The sequence below is a fragment of the Lynx rufus genome, unplaced genomic scaffold (genome assembly GCF_022079265.1).
Source record: "Lynx rufus isolate CCGP_SWC_20201006 ecotype Redwood Valley unplaced genomic scaffold, mLynRuf1.p SCAF_2, whole genome shotgun sequence".
In the NCBI taxonomy this organism is placed as follows: Eukaryota; Metazoa; Chordata; class Mammalia; order Carnivora; family Felidae; genus Lynx; species Lynx rufus.
This window is the reverse complement of record NW_025814834.1, coordinates 69,197,883-69,207,291: the sequence shown is the minus strand read 5'-3', so window position 1 is coordinate 69,207,291 and position 9,409 is coordinate 69,197,883.

Here is a 9,409-nt window from a genome sequence, read left to right as displayed (position 1 = left end):
CCACCGTCAGGAGCAGCAGAGTGCATGGGTTAGAGCATAGATTCTGAAGCCAGATTCCAAATTTTGAGTTTTCGCTTTGCCCCTATGAGCTCTGTGATTTCAGACAAATCCCTGGACCTCCATTTCCTCGTTTATAAATGAAAATGACATTGTTACCAATCCCATGAAATGTTTTGGAGGGTCAGATAATTTGGTAGTATGAAGCCCCGATACTTACAGTCACTGCTTAGTAAATATTCTCGAGGATGTTAAGTATTATCATTATCACTATTATTATTATTAATTATATTAATTGCCTATTAGACACAAGACAGAAGCACAGGCAAGGTTTAAATAATTTTTATCTATCACTAGACACTTTGTTCTACAAATATGATTCATAGCGTAGACAACAGACCGACCTGGTATTGTGAAGGATGTAACAAAAGTCTTCGTACTCAAATTTGCCACCCTATCTATGTGAACTTGAGCAAGTCACTTCAACTTTCTGGGACTTGCTAGTCTCATCTATAAAATGAAGAGGTTGAAATAGATGATTAGTAAACTCTTTCTAAACCCAATGATAGTTTCCTTTGTCATTACTCAGTAACAATTTCCATTTTTACAACTTGATAATGCAAGGTTTTTAAATTTCCAACATAGAAGTGTCCCAAACAAGACATCCATAACTTCTTAGTTTGTGCTTTGGTTTCTTGAGTTTTAGGGGAGGAGGGCATAAGAACAGTCATATGACTTTCACATGAAGGGAAGGTGACCGGACTTACAGAACATGGGGAAATTATCTTGGGTAGACGTGGCCCCTAAACATAAGCTACATGTGCTTCCCATCAACTTCAAGATCTGGCATGTTAGAAACCTCCCAGCCAACTCAGCAAAGGAAGGAAACCTCAAGCAAAAAACATTAAGTCTTCTAGAAAGCTGACTGTGGTCCTGAGAATCATAATGTCTTTCTAGCTGGAGAAAAAAAAAAATTGAACAATGGAAGAAGAAACCAGACCATCTTTTTCAGGATCAAATGCAGTTGCCAAAACTGTGTGGCAAAAAGATTTGAGTAGAACATATCCCGTGTTTTCAGTAAAGAGAAAAGAATCAAGAATCTTCTGTGTATAAAGCAGGCTTAATAATTTGATAGATTTGGTTTTCTAAATTACTTAGAATGTTTCCTTCTCTTGCTTTCAAGTTAAAAACCTGACCAAAATAGACACTGAAAAGCACATGCTTTTGTGATGACAGGTAAATATATGTCTTATTCTTTTCCAGACACAGAACCTTGCATAAGGCAGAAGCCTGTACTTTTCAGAAACTAACGCATATCAAATGGCATTAGAATCTATTGGCTAATTAAGCTTGGGTGTCATACCAATCTGGGTTTGCACTTGGCTATGCTATTGTTCTACCTGTGTAGAACCATAGCCATCTTTTCCTTCGAAGGCTCATTTACTTATTGGAAATATAGGAATAATAATAGGGTTGTTGTGAGATAAATTAAGTGCTTCGTAGGAGATTATTATAGGGGAGACCTGAGATTTCTTCATGAAAAGAACAGGAGAATGTGACAGAGCAGCAAACCCAGGCTGCATTAGAGGGTTATGGTATCCAGATAAGGGAGGTAATGCTCAGGCATTGGAGGAATAGAGTCTGATGAAGACTTAGGAAAGAAGAATAAATGTACAGCAGACAGTCATTATCCCTCAATAGCTAAAATGGTACAATATTTGAAAGGGAGAATACTAATTCTGTACAATTCTAAAGGCCATAACTTTTTTTTAATTTTTTTTAACGTTTATTTATTTTTGAGATAGAGAGACAGAGCATGAATGGGGGAGGGTCAGAGAGAGGGAGACACAGAATCCGAAACAGGCACCAGGCTCTGAGCTGTCAGCACAGAGCCTGACGCGGGGCTCGAACTCACTGACCACGAGATCATGACCTGAGCCGAAGTCGGTTGCCCAAATGACTAAGCCACCCAGGCGCCCCATCTAAAGGCCATATCTTGAACAAAAAGAAGAAATTAAGAGGAAGCAGATTATCCCACATGTAAATTTGTTAGTCAGGGTCTAGACTAAACTGCTATAACAAAGAAACCCCCAGATATAGTGGCATTAAATGAGATGTGATGGTCAATGATTGGGAGATGCTTTAGGGCAGTAGAAAGTTCTGCTCTATCACGTCATTCAGGTATTCAAACTGGGCAATCAACTTAGCCATCTTCATCATATGGCCCCATCTCTCAATCCAAACTTGTTGCCTTGTTCCAGCTACCATTATATTCAGGATGAACACCTTTGTCTTTAATGACATGACCTAGAAGTTGTCAATGTGGTTCCCTCTAAACTTGATATCATAATTCAAAGTGGTACCTATTTTTAAGATAAATATAAGTGAAATATTAATCAAATTGCAGACCACAACTCAACAAAAACTCATGGTATTATTCATCTAATGTGTATGTTTTTAATGGCAATTAAGAGTGTAAAAACAAGTGATAAGATTATTTTGTAGCATATATTTAGGTTTAAAAAAAATCTATAGCTACTGCTTTCTGTAACTATTAAGTTATATGAGAAAAAAAGAATCTATTATAAATATCTATTACAAATAAACCCTGATTTTAAAAACAGGTAAAAGTTTCCTCCAATGAGATTATTCAATTTTCATTAGGGGTAACATGGAAAGGATAAAAATGAAACCTTAATATTGGCTGAATTTTTCTGGATTAAAGTTTTGTTACTTCATGACAAAGACATGATTTAAGTCAACAAAATGAGGTAGAAGGGGGGAATCAAGTCACATTTGTCCGATTCTTTCTAGTTATTATTTCTTTAAAATTTGGACCTAATTGGAGTTCCTAAAGTCTTAGAAAGCTGACTTTAAAACTAAAAATGAAACTTGAATTAAAACTATAGAGTGTTGGGGTGTCTGGCTGGCCCAGTCGATAGAGCATGTGACTCTTCATCTTGGGGTCATGAAGTGGAGCCCCACGTTGAGTCTAAAATTTACTTAAAAAAATGCAGAGTGTCTATATGAAACGTTTTGAGGGATTAGATAAAACAATAGTTGTTGCCCCCAAAGCAAAGGTTAAGCAGCTGAAAACAGGCTTGATTTAGAGTTCCACCTAGATCTTCAACCCGTCAATTTTGTGCAGTACACAAACTGCACAACCTTATACAGCAGCCCTGAATCAGTGTTTTGATTGAGCAAAGAATTAAATTAAATGTAAATCTTTTCATCACAGGGTTTGTGATGTTTCTAATTAGTGTACTTATTTCTTCCTAATGTAAAATAGAAAATTGTGGCAAATAAACGTGATTGTTACCTGGGTTCATTTTTCAAAATAATAACAAATTCAATAAGAATTTCAAAATAACTCAAAAGATAGATTCTTCACCACCTACACCAGTTAGGGGAATCTTTGCTTTCACTAGGGCTTTATTTTGTAAGAATCAGGTCTGTGTTAAAATGAAACTTAATGCCATTTGCAACTACGTGGATGGAACCAGAGGGTATGATGCTAAGCAAAATTAGTCAAAGGAAGACAAATATCATATGACTTCACTCATATGAGGACTTCAGGATACAAAACAGATTAACATAAAGGAAGGGAAGTAAAAACAATATAAAAACAGGGAGGGGACAAAACATAAAAGACTCTTAAATATAGAGAACAAACAGAGGGTTACTGAAAGGATTGCGGGAGGGGCGGAAGGGCCATATGGGTAAGAGGAATTAAGGAATCTACTCCTGAAATCATTGTTGCACTATATGCTAACTGACATGGATGTAAATTGAAAAAATAAATTAAATTTTAAAAAGAAAATAAAAAAGAAAAAGTTTTAAAAATAAAAAACGAAATTTAAGCTCTGTTACATATTGAGAAACTTATCCTTAGCAATTATATTGACTGTTTCTTCACAATGCAAGTTAGTTTACTCATATTAAATCCATACCTTTATTACACTGATATACTATATTGAGAGATGAATTATACAAATTTGCACTTGAATTTTAAAAAGCTATGTGTGTGTATTTATGTGCATGTACACATGCATGAGAATTTCTTTCTCTTTAGAATAAACAATAGTAGAGAAAATTTGTCATTTAATTCTAGACTCAGAGCTAGGTAATCTAAAAGAGATTTATTTCAAATAAGTCACAGGGATATAAAGTACAACCATGTATATAGTCATAATATTGTAATAACTTTGTATGGTGACAGATGGTTACTGGTCTTCTCATGGTGATCATTTCTCATTGTATATAAATGTCAAATCACTATGTTGTACACCTGAAACTAATATAATATTCTATTTCAACTATATTTCAATTAAAAAAACCCAAAAATGTCTATTACAAAGACACAGATGAAGTGCAGGACAAAAAAATAAAACAATAAAAAATATTTACTTCTAAATAATATAGACAAGAGTTTAGAATGAAAATCAAATATTTTTTTTTAGAATTTTTCAATTTGATTGCAAATTAACACATTCATGTTTCCATTGTTTCATATAAAAATGTCGGAAGTACTCATGAAAAATTGTGCTTCATGTGTGATTAAAATGATTTATTTCTACTTCTAATTCCATTTACTTTAATGAAATGCTAACGTTAAAAGAGAGAGCAAGGCTTTAGAAGCTGACAGGAAGTTTAGTTTTCAAGTAAAATCATGGGATTGGAGCACATGCTTGTCTACACCATGATCACTGGCATTTACAGGGAGAAATTTGTGCAATGGGCAGGAAGATTATTGCTAACGCCTTCCAGAGATCATGAGGCTTGCATTTAACAAACATAACTTTATACTTTCAAGGCCAACCTCTGGCTAAGAGTCAGGATATAGCCCTTTGGCAATTAGGCTGGGGACGCGGGTTATTGACTGACGTACCATGAAATACCACCAAGCCTTAGAAGGATGGCTCACTGCAGAATGTGTTAACTAAACAGACACTTAATTGGGACAGTAAGATCTCCATGGCAAATTATAATGTGTAATTTACGCCATTCATGTATCTCCTGCAAACACTCTAATAAAATGGATTATTCTGTAACACTAAAAAAAAAAAAAAATTCACACACTGCTAAATCTTATACGAAAAGTGCAGGACTTATCTCTACCCGTGGCTTTGGAATTTTCATTACCAGTATTCTTCATTACCAGTATTTGACTTCCATTCAACATTTAATGTGCATACTGATATTTTTGTCTTGGCATTTCCATTATAAGACTTAGCTCGATAGCTCTTTTTGTACAAGATTGCCTAAATAAGTGGCACTGGACATGGAAGGGGGAAATGGGTAATCGAAGTGTCTACAGAGCTCTTCTTATCTGCTTCCTACCTCATACCAACTTGCCCAGTTTAGCTTAATTGTGTCTTGTCCTGGTAACTTAGGAACAGGGAAGGAAATGTACAGATGTGGCCATTTTAACCCCCATCAAAATTCTCACTTCGATGAATTCTTGAGTTTCTCACTTCTCATGGTGAGTGGAAGGAGTTTAATATGTGACATTTCTCCTCCCTCTCTACTGTTGTTGGCAGATTTACAGAAACAGGCAGGTCTAGTCCACATCTAGGTGAAGATTGCAACCAGGGTCCTCTCACCCCTTGAGAGCAGAACATTCCCAAGTGCTGGAGCTCAGAGAGTCAGTACCATCACATTGATCCTGGCTGAAGGGAGAACACCATCCCACCCCAGCATCCACCCAATGGGTCGGGCTCTCACCCACAGGGTTCCAGACTATAGACCTTTCCTTTTTTCTCTCTTACCGAACTTCTCTAGTATATCTCATATACCCTTTGGATTATGATATTAAGCTTGCTAATATCAAAAGTTAATTCACACTATAGTTTAGAGGTTGACCATACTTTGAATTTTTTTTTTTCAACGTTTATTTATTTTTCGGACAGAGAGAGACAGAGCATGAACGGGGGAGGGGCAGAGAGAGAGGGAGACACAGAATCGGAAACAGGCTCCAGGCTCTGAGCCATCAGCCCAGAGCCTGACGCGGGGCTCGAACTCACGGACCGCGAGATCGTGACCTGGCTGAAGTCAGACGCTTAACCGACTGCGCCACCCAGGCGCCCCGAGGTTGACCATACTTTGAAAGTTTTATTTTTCCTCAGGGCATCAAAATTTCAAGAAAGACTTCCAGGGATATAATTCCCTAGTTGTCAGAGCAAATGTCTAGTGGTATTCCAACCAATAAGTAAGATCAGATATTTGGAGTGACATTTTAGGTGTTTTAATGGCTCCTACTCCCTATGCCATGGCACATATTAGTTCTGTTTAATGAGGTTCTGCTAGATAAATTAGAAATAAAATATCATTAAATAACCTACTTGTAAGGTTGGTGCTGACCCAGCAGCATGCAAACAGTACTTGCTTCTAAGTCTAACTTTCCCAATCCAAGGTACAAAGTGTTTCTCACCTGAGTAACTTAAGGATCATTTATTCCACAAAAAAGCTTTGTGGGCCTTTTACGGCCTATGCCTGAACTAGTTTCTGATGATTCAAAAGTAAATTATACATGATTCCTAACTTGGAGTATCTCATGGTTCAGCAGATACAGATATGCTTGTATATATTATATTACATAGGATATTATATATACTATTACAAGGCAGGTTATAGAATTACTTAAGGCAACCCCTCTTATAACTCTTCCTGTGTTAGTTGAGGTTGCTTATTTGTCGTCTGCTCCCTGCTCACCCCCAATCTCCTTGTGGCCCAAGATTGTGTCTTCCCAATCTTTTTAACTATTTGTACCTAACTTCAGGGTACAATACACATTAGATAAGAAAGGCAGGTCTACCATTCCATATTAAGGATAGAGAAATTGAAACTCAGAGACTTTTTTTTTAAGTAGGCTTCAAGCCCAGTGCCGGGCCCAGCATGAGGCCCAATGCAGGGGCCCAACATGGGGTCTGAATTCAAAACGCTGAGATCAAGACCTGAGCTGAGATCAAGTCAGATGCTTTAACCGACTGAGCCACCCAGGTGCCCTGCTAGTGAGAGATTTTGAAGACTTTTTCAGAAACTGTTAAGATCAGAGATGGGTTCAAATCTAAGTCCTTTGGCACACACACAAAAAATGCTCTTACCTCAACATCATTTATCTGTTGACATTCCTTTTCAGAAATCAGCCTGATAGCAATGTACATAGAAGCATGAATTCTAAGCACATACCTACAGTCATTTCTAGTAATCTACAGATCACCCAAGTGTAAATTATCTACTTCCTGGCTTATCTGTTAGAAATGATTGCTATCAGAGCAGCTTCCGTTTGCCATCTACACACCTCTGAGCCTTTTCCCTCTTATTATGACTTGCACAGGAAATGCAAACTACTGAGATTCTAATATTAGCCTAGATGCAACATAATTTAAATAATAAATATAATACACCCCAACCACTGCCAACTGACGGACGTCATCCAAATTTAATATAAATAGCTTTTAACAGATGCACCTCTGCATTAAAACAGATAATTTACAGTTTATTGCACTTACTTTGTTGTAATTTACATTCAGAGAATCTGTTTTGGATAGGGGTACTTGAGAATATTGCTGTGCATTTTTCTTTCTGAAGCAGCCCTCCCCCAGGTGATACTCTATAACCTTCATTGTTGGAGGTTCAAAAACTCGTGTAGTCTTAGAAGATAAAGCTGGGAAATGCAGCCATCTACGTTCAAATTTTCAAGGGATGACTCCATTGTATGGAAAGGCTGGCTGGTGATCTGTCGATAGTAACGTTTCTAGGTGAGCGGTAGCATCTTTCCAAACACAGCAAATTCTAGCTTGCCACAAGTGGCCATTTCATCAGGAAACAATTCTCTAGACTTTTTAGACATTACTCATGTGATTCATTTTTCAACATGTAAGCTCCCAGGTATGGCTGCAAAAGACTAATCATAACAAAGCTATAAAAATTAAACACAGAGAAAGAGAGAGAGAGGAGAGAAATAAGCATCTGGTGACTTGAAACAAACAACCGACACAAAACAAAACGAAGCACTTTTCCCTCCATTTCTTGTATCCATTTTTTCCCTATCCCATCCAGATGGAGAGCACTACAGGATACCCTGACAGTGGTAGAGACCTCACCAGCACAGTGTGCTCTTCTGAAGAGCACTGGTAGAGTTTTCATGAAGACCTAAGAGGACACAAAGTCTTTTGTCCCTTCAGGATAAAAAGTACAGTGCGCTTGACCATGAACCTGTCATTGTAAACCTTCAAGGTTTTAATCTTACACGTAATAGAGTTTAGAAGCGATTGTATAGTTTTGCCCAGAATTCAGATTTATGTTATGGTCTCCTACAGACATCCTAAAACGTACTCAAGTGACAGGTTGTCGATGACATATATTATTAATACAACGATTCTAACAGGTATATGTATAATGCAAACCACTTTGGTAAACTACAAGAACTCCTCCCATTCGATGCTAGAGACAGGCAGTTAAACACAGATAGGAACCCAGCTGATTAAGCGTCATCTTGTTCTCACTGAGAAAATTCGGTTGTCTCCAGACAAGCACATGCAAATTTTGGAAACAGAGAAAAAGAGAAAGGAAGAAAGAGAAAGAGAAGTATATACTCAAGGTTCTTTCTAAGGCTATATATTTAGGATGAGATAATTGCCCTTCTGTTGTATGGTTCTGGAGATTGCACAGCAAAGACTAAAAAACGCCAACATATATATTATAATGACACACAGCAAGTTGTAGTCGTTAGTCGGGGAATAGAACGAGTAGAGTATGTAACCATTACAGAAAAAGACAAGATAAGAACCATTAATTAAGTAGTATTTAACCTCCCTTTACATCAGCTGTGTGTAAGAGCACCCCAAAACTGATATTTTAGCAATTTAAATAAAATCATCGATAAAAGCTTCAGTGTCAAACCACGTAGCCCTTTATTTTTAGTGTAGAATTTGTTCAACTTATGGAACTAATTTTTTTCTCTCTTTAGTGTTTGCAGAGAAGATTCAGGGGATCATTTCAGAAGGTGGTGTGGCTCTGCCACCCTGGGTTTAACCAAGCGGACAGATTCCACACAGTAAAATGTTCTAATGTGATGATATACCACTGCTTCTAGACCCAGTGACAAGATGAAAGTCCAAGAACACGCATAAAACACCCATGAAGAAATGACAGAGCTTGAAGTCAGTTTGAATAATTTCTGAATCATAAATTCACAAAGGGCGGAGGGAGAAGAAAAGAGAAAAGGAGAAGCCAGGAGGAGGGGAAAAGGGAAGGTGAATGGCTCATACCAACCACCTCAAACACTAAATTTAAGAGTTTTATGCACATTCATATTTCCTCCTGACAGGACTCCAGGTATATATCAACTGACCCACAATCACAGATGCATTAGAAGCTCTGCTTCAATTGTGTCGAGAGGGGAGTGTAT